Here is a 27,183-nt window from a genome sequence, read left to right as displayed (position 1 = left end):
TTCATAAAAGGCTGTGTTTCATTTTACACCAAGGGGCAGATTTCTCAACATTGTGTTTTTACAGTGATTCAAGTTTTTCAATTGAGATTATTTCCTATTTCGAGTTTTACAAAGATTTTTCAAGATTTATCAAATGAAAATCATCTTCAAAACCCAAATAAAAATCCACATCTAAAAGCTTGTGTACTTCCTTAGAAGTCAATGGGAGGTGTATTTTTCACAATTTAGGCTATTTAAAAATTCAAGAGTTCAAGAAAAATCTGAGATTTTGCAGAAAATGAGTAGAATGGAGAGAAAGAGTATTAATGCTACTGCTTATGATTTTAATTTGTTTTGTTTTAGTACAATATTACACAACAGCTTGTAAACTTTTCAATAATGAATAAGCTTCTTTTTTTTTCCAGATGTAATTTTACCACTGCGAAACTTCAGAACAAAACTAGTTTATTTATTAAGAGTGCCAATCCAATTTCACTCCCATTTTTTAGACTTATTTTCAGCAGCAATTTTTCTGCCCAGGATGCTCGCAATGGAGCAGTTATGGTATAGTTATGGCCCCTAAAGTAGGGCTTGGACACACTGGGGCATATTTTTACAACAGTGAAACTAAAGTGCGTCAGAATAAAAATCCCACAATGACCTCTGACCTGTTTTACCCTTAGGCTGTTTTGCCATTTTCTCTTTTGAATGACTGAACTCCATGCAATCTGATAAGACAGTAATCACTCACAATGAGAATGTGAGAAGCTACAGTAGTTATCTGTTTCTGCTCAAATGAGTTCTACTGCGCCGTGTTTGAGCAGCTTTAACCTTTAACAAAGTAAAACTGCCGTGCAATACTTCACATCAATTGCAGAGCTGCTATGGGAAAAATAATTGGCACTAAAAGGAATATGGTTTAGGCAAGTTTTAAATATTTCTGTCAGTAGGGATATTTCAGTGTATATACTCGCTGGGAGATGTGACAACTGTATGAGATATAGCTGCTTTATGGATGGCAGAACGATTTCCCATGCACAATAGAATTACAGATACATCAATTGCAAGAACTATGTTTATTGTATGTGCTATCATGAGGCAGTGCATGTGAATGGCCCTAGGCTTGTGTCTCTTCTGATAAACTTCCTAAAGTCATGAATCTGTTTTTCCAGCCTGTACTGACACTGACAAGAATTTCTGAACAAACACATACTGTGCGGGTCCTGGAATCTCCAGTCCTTACTGCAGTTGCAGTATTGGTAACAATTAACTGTACAGAAAATATTTTTTACTGTGTGTGTGTGATGTTTATGCAAAAGTGTGCTCATCTAAATAAGCCCTTGCACATTGTGCCCAATGAAGAGTCATGACAGGATCTACGTAGGCCTGTCCTGTATCCTCAGTGCTCCTTAACTTGAACATCTAACATTTTAGAATGGGCCCATTTTCTGCACTTCATACCTTGCCCTTGTTTTCCCACACTCCAAAAATATAAAAGATGGTTAAATGGTTAATAAACACACTCTCTGTAGGGTGGCAACAGGGTCGTATTTATATATATATATATATATATAGGTTCCGGAGGGCCTATGCCTAAGGTGACAACATTTGGGGGGCGGCCCTCAGATGCCTATATATTTGAAAACATTTTTAAACATCCCCCAGCCACTGCAGAGACTTACTCCTGAAATGGGTTGTATAATCCAGTTTCTAGGTTGGCACCAGACCTAAATACATCCATGGGTGTCAGTAAGTTCAGGGTTCTCCAGCACCAATAGGTGCACTTGAACAGTATTGATCAGACAGCATGCCATAACCTTTAATCAATAACCCCAGTATACACACAACTTTGCATACATTTTAGATCACCGTATTTCTTGATATAATGTTTCCTGTCTCATCATGACTGAATCTTGAATAGTACAAGTATGGGACCTGTTATCCAGAACACTTGGCACCTAGGGCTTTTCTGGATAACTGATCATTCTTTAATTTGGATCTTCATACCTTAAGTCTACTAGAAAATCAAGTAAACATTAAACAAACACAATAGGCTGGTTTTGCATCCAATAAAGATGAATTATATCTCAGTTGGGATCAAGTACAAGGTACTATGGACATGTGGTGGAACGATTGGACAGATTATTGGGAGGGGCTGGGGAAGACCCAGCATCTTGGTACACATAGGTACCAATGACAAAGTTAGAGGAGGTGGTAAAGTCCTCAAGAACAATTTTAAAAAAACTAGGTGTAAAGTTGAGGGTGAGGACTTCCAATGTAATTTTCTCAGAGATATTATCTGTGCCACGAGCAATGCTTAGAAGACAGCAGGAGCTTAGGGAGATTAATGCGTGGCTGAGAGATTGGTGTAGGGAGAAGGGTTTTGGGTTTTTGGAGAACTCGGCTGATTTCTCAGTCGGCTACAGGCTCTTTGCTATAGATGGGCTGTACCTCAATTATGATGGTGCAGCTGTTTTGGGGGAGAAGATGGCTAGATGGTTGGAGGAGATTTTAAACTAGGTGTGGGGGCAGAGGTTCAGTAAAAGATTCAGTGGAAGACAGGTTAGATGAGATAGGGGGCAAAGGAAGGGAAAATGGAGGAGGAATGGTTGGGGGTACTGTTAAGGATAGGGAGGACCACGTCATTTGTTCAATATGGTACCAGTAGTAAATGTATGTTTGCAAATGCAAGGAGTCTGACTGTTAAAATGGGAGAGCTGGGGGTGCTGGTGCTGGAGGGAAAATATGATGTGATTGGTGTGGCCGAAACATTGGCTGAATGAGTTGCATGACTGGACAGTCAATAGCAGTAGTTATACCTTGTTTTGGAGGGACAGAGGCAATAAAAAAGGAGGATGAGTATGTCTGTTTGTTAGGCAGGATTTAAAAGGAGGAGGTTATGTTAGAAAATGAGGGGGCAGAAGTATTATGGGTAGAGTTTTTCACCAAAACTCCAGCAAATGAATTGTAGGAGTATGCTATAGACCCCCTAATGTAAGTGAGGAGGATGGGGCTAAGCTCCTGATGAAAATAGAAAAGGCTGCTAGTTTTAGTAAAGTAATGATGACTGGTGAAATGTCTTTAAGAAAAAACACAGCAAGTCCAGCTGATTTGACTTATTTCTATAGATAATGATAATAGGGGATTTTAATTACCCAGATATTGACTGGAGCAACAGTACTGCCAGATCAATAGTGACCATAATGTTATATCATTTAATGTCTGGTGCAAAAAACAAACATACACTGGGGCAACAAAAACTATGAATTTCAGAAAAGCTAATTTTAGTGCCTTGAGGGCTGCCCTTCAGAGCATTGATTGGGGCATTAAGTTTCCAGCTAAAAACACAGAACAGAAATGGTTGTCATTTAAAATGATATTAAATCATTACTGTTCTCAATTTATTCCCTTAAGGAGTAAATGTATAAACTCTAAAAATCACCCTATGTGGCTTAATATAGAAATAAAGAAGTTAAAATGAAAGGCTTTTAAAAACGACATGTATGTTCGGACAGAAGCTGCATTTAATGATTATAAATACTATAATAAATGTAGTAAATCAGCAATCCAGAAGGCAAAGAAAGGAAATGAAGAGTACATTGTGGCGGAGGCTAAGACTAACCCCAAAAAGTTTTTAAAATATATTAATAGTAAAAAGATGCAGGTTGAGAGTGTTGTTCCATTAAATAATGGTACCAGTGTAGTTGGAACAGATACAGAAAAGGCAAATGTGCTAAATCAGTTCTTTTCTTCAGTGTATACAATAGAGGAGTCTGGGTTCCCAGGCTCACTTCATAGCTGTACTGATAGCTCAGCTCAATCTAGTCAGTGGCTGTCTCAGGATATGATCCATAAAGCTTTAATAAAAATTCATGTAAACAAGGCTCCAGGCCCTGATGGCATACACCCCTGCTTCTAAGAGAGCCCAGTTCAGTTTTAGACCAGCCCCTATTTCTGATTTTCTCAGATTCGCTTTCATCTGGTATGGTACCTATGTATTGGAGAAAAGCTGATGTCATTCCAATATTTAAAAAAGGATTACGATCTCAGCCTGGCAATTATAGGCCAGTAAGTTTGACATGTGTGGTGGGCAAATTATTTGAAGGCTTGTTAAGGGGTCACATTCAAGATTTTGTCCTAGTGAATGGCATTATGAGCAGCAGTCAGCATGGCTTTATGAAGGATAGGTCATGTCATACAAATCCATTATGGAAAAGGACCTTGGAGTCCTTGTAGATGATAAACTTGGCTGTAGCAAGCAATGCTGTAAAAATGAGCATTGATTCACGGCAGAAAGCGTTCATTCTTCCACTTTATAGAGCACTGGTAAGGCCCCATCTAGAATATGCCTTACAGTTTTGGTCTCCATCACTCAAACAGGACATTATTGTACTAGAGAGGGTAAAGAGAAGGGCAACGAAGCTGGTGAAAGGTATTGAAAATCTTAGCTATGAGGAAAGACTGGTCAAATGTTCACGTTGGAGAAGGCGTTTAAGGGGTGATATGATAACTATGTATAAATATATATGGGATCATATAATAATCTCTCTAATGCTTTATTTACCAGTAGGTCACCTCACCTGGGTTTTTTACAGTGAGAGCTGTGAAGATGTGGAATTCTCTCCCTAAATCAGTTGTACAGGCTGATACATTAGATAGCTTTAAGAAGGGGTTGGACGGCTTTTTAGCAAGTGAGGGAATACAGAAGATAGCTCATAGTACAAGTTGATCCAGGAATTTTTTCCCCCTCTAAGGCAAATTGGAGAGGCTTCAGATGGGGTTTTGTTTGCCTTCCTCTGGATAAACTGGCAGTTAGGCAGGTTAAAAAAAAAGTTAAAAGGTTGAACTTGATGGACATGTGTCTTTTTTCAACCTAACTTACTATGTATATTACCGTTTTATTATTACATAGAAAAAGGAAATCATTTTTAAAAATCTATTTCAATTTATAAAAGATTATTTAGCTATGCTAGCTGGCCTTTAGGTAATTTGAAGCTGGATAACAGATCCCATATCTATGTGATGTTATAGCTGATCTATATTAGCTGAGAGGAATCAAGCTCAATTCTATAAAAGTAGCATATGAATAATTAAAAAAAATGTGTAAGGCCTTAGAGAGGAACTTTTAATTCCATAGCCACTTTTACAGCATACCAATAATGTAATTTATTTATTTACCCATTTATTTTAAAAAATGCATTAGAATGTTTCCTCCGTGTTCAATATAAAGACAAGCATAATGGTGATATTGGAAACATGAAAAGATGATATAAAGCAGGTTAGACTTACACTGATGTAATTTAATAAAATTAGTGAATGCAAGAGGCTATTTGACTTTCATGAGTGTATACTTAATGCACTGCAGTCATTATATAAGCATATCATTTCCCGCTGAATCCCATAACCTATTTATGAGCCGAATAACAAATTCAGCAAGCAGAATCAACTGGATTTGGAATTTCCTAAGTGTGCTTTGAAGTAGCATCATTCACACAAGATACATTAAATTATATTTGCTTTAGAGAGACGTTTTTGTAGAAAACATGTTTAAGATAAACAGGGAAGATTAAAAAAACACTTTCTCTAAAACGAGAGAGTAAAGTATTGTTTGAAAATACATAAATGCAAATATTATGACAATTGAAAAAAAGTTTATAAGTTTTTTTTATTTTATACAAAACAAACAAAACATGAAAGGTAGTACATTATAGGTTAATAAATGGTGCTTAACTATGTCTTTAGCAATTACTGTGCTGAGTGATGATGTCAGTCTGGAAGATGGTGACAAAGACAGCGACTCTGGTAGAATGGTGGCACTGGTTTGGGGCAGTGCACAGAAGTGGGTACACAGGAATTATCCAAAAGGGGGTATCCATCAGCAACACATTTTTTCTGATGGCCATTGGCCTTAAAAGCAGTATCAGATCGTTGATAAGAGTGCCATCTGAATTGGGAAAACTACTGCAAGAATTTTTATGCACAGATCCTTATAAATCTCAATAGCCATTTCATCTTCTGACCCTCCACCTACCTTCAGAGAAGCTGAAGCTCCTATAATATCTATTGTCTATCCTACAAGGCAACATATCATTCTGCCTCCTATACTCTACAGTGTTCACTCTCTGTAGGTTAGTTGTTTTGCTAAACAATAAATAAAATGACATTCCACCTTCCCACTGCTCATCTGGGCCTGCTGTGGGATACATACTTTCATTGTTAATGGGTGGGGTATTAGTGTGGGCTTCACAACTTTGAGAGGAGATCAGGCCACTCCTGTATAACACAAACATTTTAAACTTTAATATATAAGGTTTTTTTTCATTTTTCTTGTGTGGCTGTGTGGCTGTGTGGCTGCAGCCTCTTCTCACATCATGCAATTTTGACAGGGTAATCATACCACCAGTCAATACCACATAGAAATTAGAACTGCAGAAATCAGATACTGGAGAGGCTGGCTGGAACAATGAAGCTCTGATGACAGCCTTGTGGCAAGGGCTATCTCATAAACTCAAAGATGACCTGGTAAACCAGCCTCCCTAGAAAATCTTTTGTATCAAAATTTACACCTGTTGAGAAGAATAACAAAAAGAAGTAAATGTGCTCTCAGTCTGTACTGGCTCCAGCCTTCCAAAAACTTTAATTCCTTCTTCTGCTCCATTACCTGTATGCCCATGTAAATTGGCGGCATTTTAGTGATCATAAAATGTAGGCATTCAGTTGGCTTTTGTCTGTATTATGGTCTAAAGAACTGCCCACCAAAGCTGGGTAAACTGCAAGATCAAAGTCTTAAGAAAGATATATCTAGGCAGTGTAGAATTCTCTTCTCAACAAACCAAACCTTGGCTTCTGCTATCTGAACAAATTAGGAAAAGCTTGAGTCAAGCTTCCTTCATTCTAGACATGCTTGCAATTGTATTGACTACAACTTTTCCAAGCAACAAGGTATTCTACTTCAGTCATTATCTGCACTTCTGCATGCTTTGGCTATAGGCTCCAAACTTTTGACCACTGAAATCAAATTAGAATCTGCTGTGAAGATGCCTTTAGTGGTGGAGATCTGAAATTAAGAAACACAATCTTTCATACTGATGTGCAGCCCATCCATACCAAAAATACTGGGACCGCTCTAGTTGTGGTACCACAAGTTAAACAATGATTGTTTTTTTTTTCATCTTGGAAGCGATACTGCCTTCAACACTTTCTGTCTGCACTCCTGACTCCTTTGCCTGATTGTTTCCTCCACTGCTCTAGAGTTTCTACCTGACATGCATGAAGCTATATCAATTCCATTGCCTGTTCCAATTCTGGCTTCACAGCCTATTCCATTCATGCATTGCTTGGTCAAGTAACAGCTCCTCTGCCTGCTATGAAAATTGAGTAGATTACCTACAGTTAGGGATGAGCAAAATAGTTTGACTCATTTCACCAAGAAAAAAATGGCCATAGACTATAATGGATATAAATTTTTTTTTTGTAAAAAATGCTTTTAAAAAATTGTCTCAAAATTTGACGCCTATTGACTTCAATGCTTTTGCTAACTTTTTTGCAGTTTATGAATTATTGGCAAAGATCAGATTGAGCACATATGCTTAAAAAGACCTATCATAGTAATATAACGTTTCAAAGTATCTTTTTAAATCTATTTATAAGATTTCAGACTACATCAGAGAAATGAGGCAATGAACATGGTGATGAAGTAAAGAATGTCCAATCCAGTTACTAAAATAAAGATGGCTACTTCCACTGCCAATTGGAAAGTCTCATCTCCATAAAATATTGGTAGTTATTGACGGGCAAATTTTTCCAGTTTCGCAGAAAAATTTGCGAATTTCCTGCGAAATTTGAGAAACTGCAAAAAACTCGCGAAACGGCGCCGGCGTCTCGTTTTGGTGCAAAACAGACGATGGCGTCCGTTTTTGGATGCCGGTGCACATTTGCAGCACTTTCACTGATTTACTTGCCAGCAGCGACTCGCGGGAATTCGCCGCAAATTATCGCCTGACGAATAAATTCGCCCATCACTATTGGTAGTTTGTTTGGACTGTATGCAAGGTTCTTTATGAGTAAGGTGATGAGAGTAAAACCAGGCACTAGTATCTAAAAAACTTTTCTTTCGATTGATAGAATTGAAATATAGAAAAATATGGTAGTTTGGGACATTTTGTCTTTTTGACTATTATTTTGCAACCATATTTGAAACATTATCACGCTTGGGATATTGTTATGATTCAATGGCTCTATATTTAGACATGTTTAAATTTTTAGTACAGAGCTAACTCACTAAACAACATTATCTCACAGTAATTCTAGGGAGTGTATATTATTTATAAGTATTAACATCACCATGCTTTATAACAGTTAAATGATGTCAGGCAATAACAGACAAAATAAATGCTGATACTCAATACTGACTGATGCACATAGCCAAATATGCAAAGTTATTATAGAGAAGAGGTTTTTATTTAGATAAATCCCAGAGTATTTGATAGTAATGAGATTTGACAGAAGTCAGCACAGGCAATTTTCAGTATGGGGATTTCAATTTAATTTCTTCCCAAAATATAACCACCAGTTTATTGCATATTTATTTCCAATAAGACAAATGCATCACATTGTCTTCAAAATTAACTGTATCATCTGGGGTTTGGTGCTGATCTGCGTGCTTCCAAGTTGTCCGTATTTCTTGAAAACTGCAGGTTAGTTAAATTATTTAAAAATTAAAGCATCAAAGTGGGTGAAAGGTGTGACTTGAATTTTATAAACCAGAGCACAAATGCATATGAAGATGTTAACTGTATGCGCTCCATCACTACAAAATGTATTATAGGTTAATATTCTAAGAGGAGAGGGAGAAATGTCAGATATTCCTAAAAAATCCAGCAAATGATCTTTAATTTGAATGCATATTTCAGTTTGTCAGCAATTTACGTCCTTTATAGGAGGGAACAATTATTGTAGTCGCACATCTGTGAAACTGGCAGAGATAGCAATGATATGGCCCTTGATAGAATGTTCTGTGCTGGAGTCATGCACTATAAGGGCTCTTACACATGGACATTTTTTCCTACATTCTTTTAAACTCATATTGCGTTTAAATGCTATTTTATTGATAGCAAATGGAGTAAAACACAATGTGAGGACAAAGTACTAAACTTAAGCAATGCTGAGGTCTTTAAGTAGGTAGAATGAAATGCAATAAGGATGGTAAAAACAAAATTAAATAAAAAAACAAGCAGACTTTTGGAGAATGGAAAGAAGAGGTAAGTCATTTAAATAATTGAGCAACTTTTGGAGGACAACACACGTCTATATTTCCTCAAATGCCTTTGCCTCTACACTCGGAGGCCCATAATCAAAAATTGGATTTTTTAATTTTCAAGTACTTTTCTAACTCAAACTCAAAAATGTAATGCATATTTAGTAAAACTTGAATTTCCAAAAAAAGAAAAACATTCTACCCATCAATGAGTCTAATACATCTTCCATTTTCCCATTCCAAGTTTTTTGCACTGAGAAATATCAAAAATTAGAGTTAAATTTGAATGTTGAGGGGTGTTATAAGACTCAGAGGATGTTAGCTAAACCCATGGTTATACAAATTATCACCCACATGACCAGGGGCAGCTGGGAAATTGACAAAATGTCTAGCCCCATGTCAGATTTCAAAATTGAATATAAAAAAATCTGTTTGCTCTTTTGAGAAATGGATTTCAGTGCAGAATTCTGCTGGAGCAGCACTATTAACTGATGTGTTTTGAAAAAACATGTTTTCTGATGACAGTATCCCTTTAAGTTACATTATCAGAAAATGGATTCCTCCACTGGTTTAAATAACAATATTTCTTTAAAATACCCTTATCGGTGGCTGCATTATCTCTGTGCATTCCTTGTGCACTATTGTAGCACTCTCCTGCCCATTGTATTTAGTCGTTTTTGGGTTATGCAGCTATAGCAACTTATCAGGAAAGCTAGTGCCGACTGCAACTCACATTCACTACTTTCTTGGACCATGTGGTATATGTAGTGGACTTTTCTCCCCTTTAAAATTGACTGAATAGGTTGATTACAGGGCCTATACTGCAGTATGCTGAATACATTTCACTTTTAAACAGCCAGGTTTCTGTTTTAAAGCACTGAATAATTCAATGATTTCCACATTTACAAAGACGGAATATCTGCTTTGAGTAACTGCACTATTTATACATCCTTTCCATACCTATTCAGCATAAAATGAGTCTTTAACAGCTGCATTAAAAAATATTTCACCCAACATTTCTGCTAAACCATTATGAATTGTAGGATTAATATGTTATTCAAACTCAAGCTTGCCAAATTTGGAATTAGTATATAACTCTGGATCCTATATTGCAGTGCTCAGTTTAACAGCATTTTAGTTAAAGTATTTTCCCAAACTACAAACTCTTTGACTGTTTCTCTGAAATATAAATAAAGGATGGCCATGTACATATTTTTTCTGTCATACTGGTTACCAAATGGTGATACTACTTTCATGTGATATATGTATGCAATATAGAGTTTGCACTTGTAGACCATTGTCTGGTAACCAACCCATAGATAAATAGTACAAGGGAAAAAGGCAGGCAGGTATTGGTACAAAGCAATCTCATGTGAATACAGGTCAACCCCAACAAAATGACTAAAATGTTTCTTTGAAAACTCTCTACATTGCAGAGAGATAGAACATCAGAGATATGAGAGGTTGGAAATTCAGGATGAGGGAATGTAGACAATTTAGAGAAGAGACTCAAGTGTTCTGTAATGCTTTAAAGAAAACTATACCCCTGAATAATTTAGGTTTCTATAAAAAATAAATTGCATAAAACATGTGTTGTTCAAAAAAACTGTGCAAAAAAAAAAAGCCCATTGACGTCAATGTGTTTCAGGATAGGACAGATTTGTCCTTCACTACTGCTCAGCAGTACTTTTAATACAGGTATGGGATCCATTATCCAGAAGATCATTATCCAGAAAGCTCCAAATTACGGGATGACTGTCTCCCATAGACTCCATTTTATCCAAATAATATAAATTTTTAAAAATGATTCTTTTTTTTCTGTAATTAAACAGTACCTTGTCCTTGATCCCAACTAAGATATAATCAGTCCTTATTCGAGGCAAAACCAGCCTATTAGGTTTATTTAATATTTACATAATTTTCTAGTACATTTAAGGTATGAAGTCCCAAATTACAGGAATATCTTTTATCCAGAATAACCCAGGTCCCAAGCATTCTGGATAATGGGTCCCATACCTATACAAATATATGTTAGCTTCAGGGTACCTGTAAGACCTTATTAGCCAAAGGAGTGGTAAATGGAAACAGTTGACACAACATACAATGTATGTTTACCTAAAACACAACATTCCATTCCAAAATTCTAAAGTAATTGTGACCATCACAACAATCAGATACTAAATTTGGCCAAATATACTACAAACTTACAAAAAAGAGGGGACTTATTCATGCAGATTGATCATGTCCAAAAGCATTCAAAAACAATGTTTTTTAGTTAGAAATCTATGATCATAAAGCAAAGCCGTCGTTCTCCATTAACATAGTGGTCCTAACTATATACAACACATTTACACATTCACATCACTTCAGTCCCTGTCTCAGTGGAGGTTACAGTCTAAGGTGCTTATCACATTCACACAACACACTTGGGTCAATTGCATTAGAAGACAATTAGCCTGCCTGCCTGTATATTTTTTTGGATTATGAAAAAAATATATTATTTATTTTTGATGTACAACATTTACATGGTTTGAATCAGAACCTCTACGGTGTGTTCTTGCTGGTGCTGGTGTTCATTCAAGTCTCATTACTTAATGCCTGATTTCTAAATGTCCAATACATTTATGCAAAGTAGATGGATAAATGCTGATAATTACAGGAAGGATCTTAATCCCATTAATAACATATTCTAATGCTTCCAGTAACACATAAGATTATAAATAGTATATGATAAATAGGATGTCATAGTGTGTATAGCCACGATTCTGAGATGCCAAGGCTGAAAAAGATTGGGTATTACTGGCACACATTATGATTGGAAATACAATGTTTCTTATCATTTCTTTCTATTTTTTATGTTGACAACTATGAAAAATTCATGAATTTAATTAAAAAAGTTTTTTTTTGTTTTTAATAAATATTCAGAAAGAAAGGGACACAGAAATAGTTTTGTTTAATGATAATGACTAATAATGAGTGAATCTATTCACCAGGCATGGATTCGTGACAAAATTTCCACACTTTGCCATCTGCAAACGTTTTAGTGAAACTGCGACGAAAGTTCGCCATGAAAATTTTGCCGCGCCAAAAAAGTCGGCAAAGACAAACTTGTCACCAAGAAAAAAAAGTCTCCAGAAGAAAAAATGTCCAGTGGCCTTAATGCATTTGGACAAAAAAAAAACACAGAGACAAGAAAATGTGCAGGACAAAAAAGTTGTTGAGCAAATTGATCTCCTCATTAAATGATCTTCAAAGGAGTTTGAAGGAAAAAAACCCTGGCAACCATTGTTGTATAGTATCTTTATGAAGAATAGACCATACTATTTCAATCAAACTTCAATGCAACATCAGAATGGTCCTTATTCCTTTTAATAAATCAGTAGGTTGCACATTTTTACACTGACCTAATCCTTAAGGGTCTTTATTTAACAAATGCAATTGTATCCTTTATTCACCCTTGTGTGGACCTTTGTTTTGGTAATAACTTGTACTGCAACTTTACAAACAGTACACCAGAAGTGGAAAATATATCTCTCATGTCTCTATGGGATTGTCATAATTACTAAGGATGGGTAGAGGAGTGATATATACTGTTCCTGATATGATAAAAATGGCATTGCTGGTGCCATGCTGGATATATGCCTGTGAGAACGCACGGATGCATCCTGTTCGGCGCAGGCGCGGGCGCGCTAATGCGCGTCAGCGTCTGGCACGGGAGCTGGCGACGGTCGCGGGCGCGGAGGCGCCGGCGACGGTCGCGGGCGTAAGGACGTAGGCGGAAACGCCTGTGATGGACGTGCTGGTGTCAGTCCCGCGACGTCAGCGCAGTGACGCCAGTTTGGCGCCAAATTATCTGTATTTAAACCCAAACCAGTCTATGATGCATTGCCTGGTTATTAGGTTGTTTGAACTGAAACCCTAGCGTCTTGAACCTTTTGGATTCCTGATTATTGACCTTTGCCTGAACCCGGACTTGATTACTGCCGCCTGTCTCGACCTTCTTGCCTGTCTCACCGTTTATGAATCTTGCTGCCTGCCTTCTGACCTCGGATCTCCTGACTACGACTTCGCCTAATCCCTTGTACTTCGCTATTGTCTCACTGGCTACTCTCCACAATCCTGCTCCTTGTTCCACTCCAAGTGGGTAGCGGTTGTGTGAGGCGCTTGTGGGTTCATTATCTTCTGCTCCAGCTCCTTCTACGACTGGATTATACTGGTGAGTCTGACAGTATAACCAGGCCAGATGGATCCAGCTGAAGGGGCGTCCCCGTTTGCCGTCCTGACTCAACAACTGTCGTCCCTCACGCAAGCTGTCCAGGAGCTGCAAAGTGGTTATACTCAGCTACAGGAGCACATTAGGACCCATCTACCAGCTGTTCTCACTTCCACGGCCGCTGCAACTCCGCCTGCTCCAACGGAAGTTCAGGTGATCACCTCTGAAATTTCGGAACCTAAGGTGGCCTTCCCGGAGAAGTTTGCTGGCGACCGAAAGATGTTTCGGAACTTCAGGAGCAACTGCAAATTGCTGTTTTCGCTCAAACCACACACTTATCCTAATGAGCAGACCCGGGTCGGGGTGATTATCTCATTTCTTACGGGAGAGCCACAGACATGGGCCTTTCGTCTTATGGATCGTCACAGTCCTGTATTGGCCTCAGTAGACTCCTTCTTCGATGCTATGGCAGTTCTTTTCGATGACCCTCACAGAGCAACTACCGCTGAAGCCTCCCTGCATGCTCTGAAGCAAGGTGGCCGCCCAGCGGAAGACTACACCCTGGAATTTCGGCAATGGGCAGATGACACGGAATGGAACCCGGCAGCGCTTAAAAACCAGTACCGCTTCGGACTTTCTTCCGAATTAAAGAGTGAATTAGCCCGCACTGGCATCCCTGACAGTTTGGAAGATCTCATCTCTCTTTTCATCCAACTGGATCGGAGGCTCAGAGAACGTAGAGAGGAAGAACAGGCTGAGAAAGCAGGTCTTCTCCCTCAGTCTTGGATGTTACCAACCGCTCCACCTCCTATTCGAATGCCTTCCACTTTTCCTCCAGCTGTCTCACCGCCCATCTTCAGCGCAGCTCCAGAGCCTATGCAGATTGGAGCCATTAGATCGGCATTAACTCCAGAGGAACGGATCAGACGTCGCAGACTCAACCTCTGCCTTTACTGTGGACAAGCTGGTCATTTGCTTCGAGGTTGTCCGATCCGTCCAACGGGTAAGAGGATGTTTGAAAGAGACTTTTCCGGTTGCCATGTTCCCGTGCCTCTCCTGACTGTCTCTTTATCTTTGCAGTGGGGAGACAAGCGGGTAGAGCTTCAAGCAATCCTTGATTCTGGGGCCAGCAGGTGTTTCTTGGATAATAAGGTGGCACTACAGTTCCAGATACCACTCCAGTCTAAGAAGAACCCCATAGCTCTCCGTGTGGCAGATGGTTCTCTGATTACCTCAGGCCCTGTGGTGCAAGAGACTATCTCACTTTTTGTTGTATTAAATAAAGGGCATGCTGAAGTCATGAACTTCGATGTGGTTTCTTCTCCTTTATTTCCCGTCATCTTGGGTTTACCCTGGTTGCAGAAACACAACCCATCCATCAACTGGACTACCGGCGAAGTGAACTTTCTTTCAAATTTTTGTTCCTCTCAATGTATTTCTTCTTCAAGTAGAGTTTGTTCGTTATCCCCTGCCTCTGAAATTCATAATATTCTTCCTCAAGCTCACTGGGAATTTACGGACGTTTTTAATAAAAAAGGGGCAGACAAGTTACCTCCTTATCGTATTTATGATTGCCCTATTAACCTTCTTCCTGGGTCTCTTCTTCCTTTTGGGCGAGTTTATCCTTTATCCAAATCTGAACTGTCGGAACTTCGTTCCTATTTAGATGAGAATCTGGCCAAAGGGTTCATTAGACAGTCTTCTTCTCCAGCTGGAGCCGGGATCTTCTTTGTTGAAAAGAAGGATCATTCATTAAGGCCGTGCATTGATTACCGGGATCTGAACAAGATTACTGTCAAAAATCGCTATCCACTTCCTCTTATTCCTGAACTTTTTCAACGCTTGGCGGAAGCTAAGATCTTTTCTAAACTGGATCTCCGCGGCGCATATAATCTCGTCAGAATAAGAGAAGGCGATGAATGGAAGACGGCTTTTCGTACTCGTTATGGGCATTTTGAATACATGGTCATGCCCTTTGGTCTCTGCAACGCCCCTGCAACGTTCCAACATTTTGTCAATGATGTATTTAGAGACTTCCTTGATATTTTCGTCATCATTTATTTGGATGATATCCTTGTTTTTTCTAATTCTTTGGAAGAACACAGATCACATTTAAAGAAAGTTCTGGCTCGTCTGCGCATTCATCAGCTTTATGCTAAAATCGAGAAATGTGTTTTTGAACAAACATCTGTGGACTTCTTGGGTTTTTTCGTTTCTCCTCAGGGAATTCAGATGGATTCCAGGAAAATTTCTGCAATTCTTGATTGGCCAATTCCATCTTCCAAAAAAGCGGTTCAACGTTTTATTGGTTTTGCAAATTTTTATAGAAAATTTATAAAGAATTTTTCCCAAGTCATTCTCCCAATTACCGAGTTGACTCGTAATAATCTGAAGTTTTGTTGGTCACCACAGGCTCAGGCGGCTTTTGAGAAGCTGAAGGCTCTCTTCACTTCAGGTCCAATTCTTCACCATCCAGACGTTTCCCTCCCTTTCATCTTGGAAGTTGACGCTTCAGAACTTGCAGTGGGAGCTGTGTTGTCGCAAAGAACTGGAATTCAGGAGGATCTTCATCCTGTTGCTTTCTTCTCTCGTAAGTTGGCCAAGAGCGAGTGTAACTATGATGTTGCCGACCGCGAATTACTTGCTATTAAGTTAGCACTTGAAGAATGGAGGTATCTCCTTGAAGGGTCTAAACATCCGATTCTCATCTTTACGGATCATAGGAATCTGGAGTATTTACGTTCAGCCAAGAGGTTGAGACCTAGACAAGCAAGGTGGGCCTTATTTTTCATGAGATTCAATTTTCATCTCACATATCGACCTGGGTCTAAAAATGTTAAAGCAGACGCCTTATCCCGAATGTTTTCTTCGGAAGACGAGATTCCTTTGGCCCCTGAAACAATTTTAAACTCTAATAATTTTCTCCTGCTACAGTCTACCCTGGTAGATGGAATTAAAAACGCTTCCATGAATATCTCTGAACCATCATTAGTCTCCAATGAGGGTCTTCTTCTTCATCAAGGTAAAATTTTTGTTCCTGAACAAATGCACTTAGAGGTCCTTAAGAATGTGCATGATTCCAAATTGGCGGGTCATCCAGGTATCAAGAAGACCATTATCTTGGCGAAGAGATTATTTTGGTGGCCTGGGATGGCTAAAGACTGTTTTAAATTTGTTGCATCTTGTGAAGTTTGCTCTAGATCCAAAGACTCTCATTCTCGGCCTATTGGTCTTCTGCAACCTCTGCCTGTGCCTTCCCGTCCATGGGGATCAGTTTCTTTGGACTTTATTTCTGATTTACCATTGTCCTGTGATTGTTCTACCATTGTTGTTTTTGTGGATCGTTTAACCAAGATGGCTCATTTTAAGTCTTTACCTAGACTTCCTTCTGCCTCTGAGACTGCTGATACCTTCATTAAGGAAGTAGTAAGACTTCATGGTCTTCCGGATGAGGTGGTGTCGGATCGGGGACCGCAATTTACATCTCAGTTTTGGAAATCGTTGTGTGGGGCACTTAAAATTTCGGTGTCCCTTTCCTCTACCTTCCACCCTCAGTCCAATGGCCAGACCGAACAAACTAACCAGACTCTCGAGCAATATCTGAGATGCTATTCTTCATACCTCCAAGATGACTGGGTGAATCTTCTTCCTCTAGCAGAATTTGCCTATAATAATGCCCATCATTCTTCAATCAATCAGTCCCCTTTCTTCGCAAACTACGGTCTTCATCCAGTAACTTTTCCCTCTGCCATTGTTTCTGACATTTTAGTTCCTGCTGTCAAGGATCGATTAGCTTTCTTATCCAACAATTTTCAAAAACTTCAGGAAAACATGAAGAAGGCTCAACAAAATTTCAAGGTCTACGCCGATCGGAGACGGAGAAGTGACCCAGAGTTCAAGGTGGGTGACTGTGTCTGGTTGTCAACTGTTAACCTTAAACTTTCTTGTCCCAGTAGGAAGTTGGGTCAACGTTTCTTGGGTCCCTTTCCTATTATTCGTCAAGTCAATCCTGTGGCTTTCCAGCTTAAATTGCCAGCGTCCTGGCACATCCATCCAGTGTTCCATGCTGCTCTTCTGAAACCGGCCTCAACGTTCCGATTTCCTGGGCGTTCGGCTCCTCCTCCGCTACCTGTGGTGGTCGACGGTCAAGAAGAATTTGGGGTTGAGGAGATCCTGGATTCCAGGTTAAGAGGCAAGCGGCTCCTGTACCTGGTAAGATGGAAGGGTTATGGTCCGGAAGAAAATTCCTGGGAACCAGCGTCTAACATTCACGCTCCGGAGATGCTGGAGAAATTCCATGGAACTTACCCTGGTAAGCCTTCTGGTGGTCGCGTCCTGAGGCCGCTCCTTGCAATGTGAGAACGCACGCATGCGTCCTGTTCGGCGCAGGCGCGCTAATGTGCGTCAGCGTCTGGCGACGGGTGCGGAGGCGCCGGCGACGGTCGCGGGCGCAAGGACGTAGGCGGAAACGCCTGTGATGGACATGCTGGCGTCAGTCCCGCGACGTCAGCGCAGTGACGCCAGTTTGGCGCCAAATTATCTGTATTTAAACCCAAACCAGTCTATGATGCATTGCCTGGTTATTAGGTTGTTTGAACTGAAACCCTAGCATCTTGAACCTTTTGGATTCCTGATTATTGACCTTTGCCTGAACCCGGACTTGATTACTGCCACCTGTCTCGACCTTCTTGCCTGTCTCACCGTTTATGAATCTTGCTGCCTGCCTTCTGACCTCGGATCTCCTGACTACGACTTCGCCTAATCCCTTGTACTTCGCTATTGTCTCACTGGCTACTCTCCACAACCCTGCTCCTTGTTCCACTCCAAGTGGGTAGCGGTTGTGTGAGGCGCTTGTGGGTTCATTATCTTCTGCTCCAGCTCCTTCTATGACTGGATTATACTGGTGAGTCTGACATATGCCAACTCTAGAAAGATATACAGTAACACCTGAAAATCATTCTGTATCTTCATTCTCTGCTATTGCACATAGATCTGATTTTTGACCTTCCTCCAGTTATGCCTGTTTTTCTTTTAGGCCAACCAGCTTCTGTACCCTAGCCTCAACTGCCTGTGAGCAATCTGGAAGGCTAGATAAGTGCCTGAAGCAGAGTACATCTGGCAAAAAAAAAGAGTACCCAGAGAAAGTCTGGTTTTGGTGCCCAAGATACAAAATGGGTCATCAGAGTCTATGAAGCATCCCCTCTGCAACTTCCAGTCAGAGAAAGAAAGACTGTTCAAGACAGCAAAGTAGATTCTGCATCTACCCATGTTCCACCAGGGAGGCCTGGCACCGCAACTGCACAAGTAACCCTATCCTGTTTCATACCAAGCTATAAGACATCCAGGGATGGTTGGTGCCATTGTGGAGAAAGAGTGTTAGAGCTGCAGAGCTGCCTGTGAACTCTCTGTAAGAGAGTTTGGAGTATTGACAGAAGTACAAGTATGTGGCCCTGTGTGAGGACAGGTCTTGTTACAGGGCCTGCTACATGGATGCAACTGTTGTTTTCCAAAGAGAGGAACTTGGGGTAAGGTAACTCAACCTAGGGGGAAAAAAGCTATTGGAAGGGGCGTAGTGCATGGAACTAAACTTTATATATCCCCTTCAGACACAAACTGCAGGACTGTTATATTTAAAAGACTTTGTTAGTCATTCAGTTTTATCTGCTATTGAATGATATTGTTACCCATGTGCCCCCATTCAATGCCCATTGTATTTCTTCTACTTTCTATATAAAGGGCATTATTGCTGTAAACCTTATTTCTTAGTTATTTCGTGAGACCCCCCCAAGGTGTCCATTAAGTGGAGGCATTGTGCTGTAAGATCCCAGTTTCCTAGTCTCTTCCAAATGTATGTGAGAGGTCCCAATTTTGCTGGATTGACAGCAGGTAAATGTGTCCTGACTATTGTAGGGGAGTGTGCCAATAACATGGTTACAGACCATGTCTGTTTTATTGTAATCCAAATAAAACAATGGGTAATTTACTACCCTTGACTACACTGTGCTTTATAACTAGTTTTAACCAAAGCTGACTCATGGCTATTAGTGAGCACACTATGTAATCAACACTTCCACATCATATTCAGCCTTAATTATTGTATACAAAGTGTGCCAATATCTTATCTAATGGCCATCACAGCAGGCATTATAATCTTAGGGCAACCAAGCTCATGTTGTTTTTATAATTGGATTAACTTTATCATTCTGCAGAGAACTTCATGCGTGACAATACACTGAATATATTGATAAACACCACCTACATACTGTATGTGTAACATATATACTGAGGCCAAGCTAAATGCAATTATGCGGGACATCATATATTTGTCAGCATTATGAAAATTGTAATTTAGCTGTATACTTAGCCTATATTTAGAGGGAATGAACAACAAACAGAAATTCCCCAATGCACAGTAATTATGCCTTTATGAGTAAATACAAAGCTCCTTCCTGCTTTAGTATTTTAATTAAAGCATATTTTATAATGAAAATGTTATTTTATTATACAACATCCTCATGTAATCTTCATTTTGACACTGTAAATGTTGTAAACTGCACGGCAGTTAATCCTTATGGCCATGAAGCAAATTAAATTATTCCAATAAATAATAAGTCAATATTATCACCAATGATATTGTTCTGAAACTAGGTGGGAAGACGCAAAATAAATCTATTGAATAAGAGGCTTGTGTTTATGATATACAAAGTCGGATAAACAATCAAGATCTGGTAAAAGATGTTATGGTTCCTATTGATGACATTGTAGTAACGGTGCTAAATCATTGGATTTCTTAATATTTCACCCATTGATTAATCGGATATTTATAATCCTATTAAACTCTATATAAGGCTACAGGCAAACCAGCAAGGTCATGGTAGGATCTCTAATAAAACAATGTTTACAATATATTGATTTATGTTCTTCCCCTTTTTAAGGGTCAAAGCATTTTATTTGTAATGCTGTTATATTTTTTCAGTAAGGAAGTCCTAAAATAAGCAACATTTTATGCATATGTCAATGGGTAATAAGAAAGACTGGCTGTAATTGCATTGAACACTAATATGCTGGAGTTGGAAGGTAGGGAAATCGTATCAAATCTAGTCTGGGGATCCAACACTTGTATATGCTTCATTTTAATTCCAACCAGAAGACAGGGTTACCTACAGAAGGTTGGAATGCCTTGGATAGAAGGGGCAAGAGCAAAGTAAACTAGATCATGTGGTTGCACATGAGTTTGATGCTAATATTATTCAGGAAAATATGCTCTATAGTTATACTTCTACACCAATTTTTCTTGTAGGCAACTTTCCTATATAGGGTCATTGCTGTGTTTGCATGAGCCACCAAACTTATAGTTAGGGATGAACACATTTTTCGCTAGATGCAGATTCGTGGGGAAATTCATGGTTTTCGCAAGTGGTGACATTTTTTGCCATGAGTTTTGTTTTGACTAGAAAAATATTGTGAGAAAAAGTAAAAAAAAAAAATTTGTCCATTAACTCCAATGCATTTAAGACAAGAAATAAACACACATTCACTCCAATGGTTTCCCATGGTTTTGTTACAGGGCACCCATTTTGAAATAAAAAATAACAAAGTGGAATAAAGGTGATACCTTTATTGGCTTACTGATATAATCATAGCAAGCTTTCAGTACATTTTAGTTCCTTTTTCAAGCTGATTACCATTTTCATGGTTTTTTGGCAAAGCAAAATAGGTCAATTTTGCTCATCACTACTAATAATGTGTTCTATGTTTGACTGAATGTTTAGGATGTCAGCCTTACAACCCAAGAGCACCTGTTGGCTGAAAATATTAACTCCAGTTGGGGGTAACAGTAGTTTTTTTTTTTAATTGGTCCATTTAGCAAAAGGAGACTCACTCTGGGAGGGGATCACCTGACTATAGTTGGAGGGGGTGGGAGCTACAACATGGAGCTGGTCACTGCTCTTGTAGAACTATAACAAACAAGGGAAAGTTGTGCTCACCACTAGTTTTTAAAAACATTAGGCGGGGGTGCAATGAGGGTGTGACCACAAAATACATATAGACAACTACAAGATTCCTCTGCACTCAACCCATTATCAATATATTTAAGACAGAGACATTTTGTGCATACTGCTACTGAAAAATGCCTTACCCTTTAAACAAAACAGGGATTGTTTGTCCATATATATATATATATATATATATATATATATATATATATATATATATATATATATATATATATATATATATATATATATATATATATATATATACACACACTGTTACTGTATAATACACAAATAATACACAAAATACATGAATAATAATCCTATAAATTATATAGTGTATAATGTACCCCTATTGTAAAATAAAAGGATATTATAAGTCACAGAGGACTTCTCCAAGAAACTCCGTGGTTACTTCTAATATCCTCAAATTTTCCAATAAGTTTATTTATTATAATACACAAGTTTTAGTGAGTCATGTGACAAAAATTATATTACAAAGCTCAGTTTACAACTAGTGATGGGCGGATTTGTCCCGCCATTTGGGCGTCGTTGTCAAAGTTGACATTATATTTTACAAGAGGGGGTACATTATTCACTATATATATATATATATATATATATATATATATATATATATATATATATATATATATATATATATATATATATATATATATATATATATATATATATATATATAGTCAGCTACAAGAGGTCCTCTGCACTCAACCCATTATCAATATATTTAAGACAGAGACATTTTGTGCATACTGCTACTAAAAGGGTAAGGCATTTTTTAGTAGCAGTATGCACAAAATGTCTCTGTCTTAAATATATTGATAATGGGTTGAGTGCAGAGGACCTCTTGTAGTTGACTATATGTATTTTGTGGTCACACCCTCATTGCACCCCCGCCTAATGGTTTTAAAAAATAGTGGTGAGCACAACTTTCCCCTGTTTGTTATAGTTATACAGGAGCAGTGACCAGCTCCATGTTGTAGCTCCCACCCCTCCCAGCTATAGTCAGGTGATCCCACTGGTGTCTAATAAAAGGGCAGCCAAGTTTGGGAGTTTTACTTTGAAAGCAGCTAGTAAGTTGCAGGTAAAACTTAGTCCCTTTGTAAAATGTATAATTAAGCAATTGAATTCTTAATGAATCAGATGAAAATTAAGCGTAGGACTGGCCAGATAGGGGATGACTTTGACGTAGTTGGCCAGCTTAAATATATTGCAATATATGGACAAACAATCCCTGTGTTGTTTAAAGGGTAAGGCATTTTTTTGTAGCAGTATGCACAAAATGTCTCTGTCTTAAATATATTGATAATGGGTTGAGTGCAGAGGACCTCTTGTAGTTGACTATATGTATTTTGTGGTCACAGCCTCATTGCACCCCCGCCTAATGGTTTTAAAAAATAGTGGTGAGCACAACTTTCCCTTGTTTGTTATATATATATATATATATATATATATATATATGTTTTATGGAAAATACATGGCAGTGTTCATTTTACACATATGAGGGGCCTGGCTGTGCTATTCACTTTGCACCACAAAAAAAAAGAAAAAGATTGTGGGTGCAGACCAGATCTGTCTTTACCACCTGCTTCCACTCTTAAGGTGGCCATACACGGAGAGATCCGCTCGTTTGGCGATGTCGCCAACGAGCGGATCTCTCCCCGATATGCCCACCTTGAGGTGGGCAATATTGGGCAGATCCGATTGTGGGCCCTAGGGCCCAACGATCGGACCCTAACGAAGAGTAACGGGCGGTCGGATCGCGGGACCACATCAAAGAACAGATGCGCCCGCGATCCGACGGGATTTTTACTCCCTTCCCGTCGGAGGGCCCCATACAAGGGCCAATAAACTGCCGACTCGGTCTGTCGTGTATGGCCACCTTTACTCCTGAACCTTTGAGTCTAAGGGACCTGTTTACTAAAATTTTGATTTACATTTTTTTCGCAAATCATATTTTTTCTTAAAAAAATCATGTTTTTTTAGTATTCCGATAAAAAATTCAAAGAAAAATTCAAATGTATTAAGTGTAAAAACCACAAAAAACTGTAATCGAAAACTGCTCCAAGTAAAACCTGTCAAAGTCCCACAGAAGTCTGTGGAGAGCTGCGCTGATCCTATTGGACCCTTTTTAATCAATTCGGTTTTTAGAGGTTTTCAGATTTTTTTCCGAAAAACTCGAATTTTGAGAGGTTGACCTTCATATAGTTCAGCATTTTTTTTTTGTTTGTACATTTTATATTCAGATGTTTTAATACATTTTATGGCATTCGTGGTTTTAGAGAAATAGTTTAATTTTGATTTCAAAACCCTTTAAAACCGCAGAATTTCGACCTTCAATAAATAGGCCTCCGCATGACGTACATGATAAGGGGCAGGTATAGATGTTACCTATTCCCATAAAACTTGTGCTAGTTAAGCAAGGTCGCCTTGCCCCTCATTGCCTGCGCCCCCCATTGCCAGGAAGTCATTGAGGTCTGTAATCAGGTAAAAAGGACACACACATGGTCACTAACATTCGCAATGTTTTTTTGTGTTAACAAAACATATTACATTCCCCCATTAGTATGTTATAGAAAAGCCAATTATATGCAACCTTTGTTTCTTTATTTATTTTTTTATAGTTTTTGAATTATTTGCCTCGCTCTTATGACTCTTTCCATCTTTCGAATGGGGTCACTGACACCATCTCAAAGAAATGCTCTGTAAAACTACAACATTAATTGTTATTGGTACTTTTTAGTACTCATCTCACCTATTGAGGCCTCTCCTATTCATATGTTAGTCTCTTATTTAAATCAGTGCATGGTGATGGTTGCTAGGCTAATTTGGACCATAACAACCAGATTGGTAAAATCTGGAGAGCTCCTGAAAAAAAAAATGGGCCTGGATGATTTCCTTGTAATGAATATTTAAACTGCTGTACAAATATGGATTGGGAAGGTTGGAAAAGATGAGGACCACACACAGATATCGATGGGATCCAGTTGTTGACCAGGGGGCTGAACAATCAAATCTATCCTATTTGGGTGACCAGATAGAGCAAAGATTTACTTTTTTGGCTAATGCCACACCAGGCTGTTTATCTGCCTATGTTTATATGCAGATGGAGCAACATCCTAGTGTAGCATTACAACTTTGGGTGACTTTCATATGTAGCCTTCAATGGCCAACTTAAGCCATCTGCTCTTAGTTCTATTTCTAACACTATGTTATTGTTTTCCAAATTGCTTATAATAACATCCACAGCTCTAATTGTGCCACTACATATGCCTGTACATCTGTAATGTTGATTAAAAGCACAGCCTGCCCTGGAACCAGATTTAAAACACATTTCAGTGAAAGCTGTGAGATGACTACAGCCCCTTGATCACAATTTACAGGGTGTCAAAGCGAAGAAACAATTCCTGGACTTTTGGCACAATCTAGGAATGCGACTGCTCCCTTTTCGGTCAGAAGTGTTCGGACATGCCGGTGTCAGCTGTGTCCCAGCACATTCTTTATATAGCAAGTGTTTTTCCTTACACGAGGCAGACAGGCTGTTCACTTCCCCCTGACGTGGGTATCAATACTTAAAAAGGACACCACTGCCTGTCCCCATTGAAGAAGGTTCAGTGAATGCTAAACAAGGTTGTTTTTAGTGCTGCAAACAACTTATAACCACAAAGCTGTTGCTGAACTATAACTCCTTGAATTTGGCTTTCAGTGGGGGTTTTACTTCAGTTACAGTGGAAGGGTGCAGCTGGGGCATCACTGATCCTGCCATAGTTTGGCCATATTTTATTACTGTCTCCATCTCTCATCATCTCATATCTGGTGCCTCCTTGTCTACCTGTGTAGGGCTCCACTATGGGACCCCAGTTGTCCCCCCCCCCCTATTTTCAGATTTCTGTAAGGTCCGCTGGCTGTAAAAGTGACTGTTAGGACTGTGAAGGAAGCTTGTGCTGGGGAATAGGAAGGAGGACAGACAAGACTTTTATTGGCTGAGAGATAAGACCGGCATTGGTTCCAAGGCTAACTCTTTATAAAGGGACATACAGGGCAGAAAAGGAAGGTAAGATTGGAACTGATTGCAGGCAGGGAAGGCAACATAGGCTCAGGATATAAGCAGGGCAGGCAAAAGGGGGACCTCTGGGACCAGAATCCTGTTAACAAGACATAAAAAGCAAAAGTCCAAGCAATGTTACAAGAGGTTAAGCAAGTTAAACCCAAGGCAACCACAGCCCTTTAGCAGTAAAGATCTGTGTCTCCAAAGATGCCCCAGTAGCTCCCCATCTTCTTTTCTGCTGATTCACTGCACATGCTCTGTGCTGCTGTCACTTACTGAGCTTAGGGACCCACTCACAATATACAGTACACATAGAATAGAAATGTCACAATATAAGGCTGATTAGTAATTAATACAGATAATTACTACATGGCCGCATAGAAACCAGTGCAATTAGCATCAGAATTTCATAATCAGCCCTGTAGCATCAGCTTATATTACAGACCAAATAGAAGAGGGGGATGGTGGTTAGCACAGCTTTTCCAAATGGTATGCGTCCAATTCCTTAATAGTTGCTCTGTGCTGCAACTGCTGCAAATGATCCAAGTATAAGAGAAGGAAGAGGAACTCCAGCAGTATTACTGCAAACAACTTTTTATTCCAGGCAGTGGTAAACACAACATGTGTCGGGTTCAATACCCTTTATCAAGTGAATCCCGAAAACATGTTGTGTTTACCACTGCCTGGAATAAAAAGTTGTTTGCAGTAATACTGCTGGAGTTCCTCTTCCTTCTCTTATATTACAGACCAACCTCATTTTCTGCTGGATAATTAGTGATGACCCCTAAGCTTAGCTTCTCAACAGCTGCTCAGAGCCCACTGAGCATGTGAGTGTCACAGACACTTTCCAAGATGGTGACCCCCTGTGACAAGTGGTGACAACATGGTGATGATGTCAATGTTCTTGTGCTGATGGGAGCGCTGAGACGTCGCTTTTGCCACTTATTCAACTTCAGATTTATCCTTGCACTAGGAAGACTTTACAGCTTCAACCATTAACCAATGAGTTTCCAACATTAGTAAATACTTTAAACCTTTCTTCCTCTGTTCTCATGGTAAATAATGAAACAAGATTACAACTCTCTGTGCAAACTAAAGGACTGCAGGTAAATCACATAAATATAGTAAATACACCAGACAGGCTAACTGCCATGTCCAAATATTTCCCAGCTTACTCACTGTCACCGGCAATGATTTCCTGATGGTGAAAGAGCTGCATCATCTTCACAAGGGAGAGAGAAACTCGCTGGGAGACATTTAACCCTTTGAGGTCAAGTTTAAACAGCATCCGTGCCCCCAGGTGCTACTCAAGCAAAGCTCTTGTGATTTTCAATCAGTCAGCGCATGGGACTGACAGGAGATGGATGTCAGCAAAAGGAAAGGGTTGCTTAAAGGCTACAGTAGCTGTGTTATTTAAGAAAGGAATCATTGTAAAGATATATGATGTCTAGTATGAGTCATGCCAGACAAGCAGAATCCTACAGGCTACAGTGAGTTAGTCTAGATGAATATATATGTAAGAATACTATATAACCACTGGGAGATATCCTGGCTAGCATTATACAGTGATCTGTAGGGGGTTATTACTTATTACTTATTACTATTGCTCATATCATGGCTCAGCTACAGTATGAACTCTGAGCATCAACCAAATGGCAGATATGATCAT

This window comes from Xenopus laevis, chromosome 5S (assembly GCF_017654675.1).
Source record: "Xenopus laevis strain J_2021 chromosome 5S, Xenopus_laevis_v10.1, whole genome shotgun sequence".
In the NCBI taxonomy this organism is placed as follows: Eukaryota; Metazoa; Chordata; class Amphibia; order Anura; family Pipidae; genus Xenopus; species Xenopus laevis.
The sequence above is the reverse complement of the archived record's forward strand: the minus strand, read 5'-3'. Positions refer to the sequence as shown.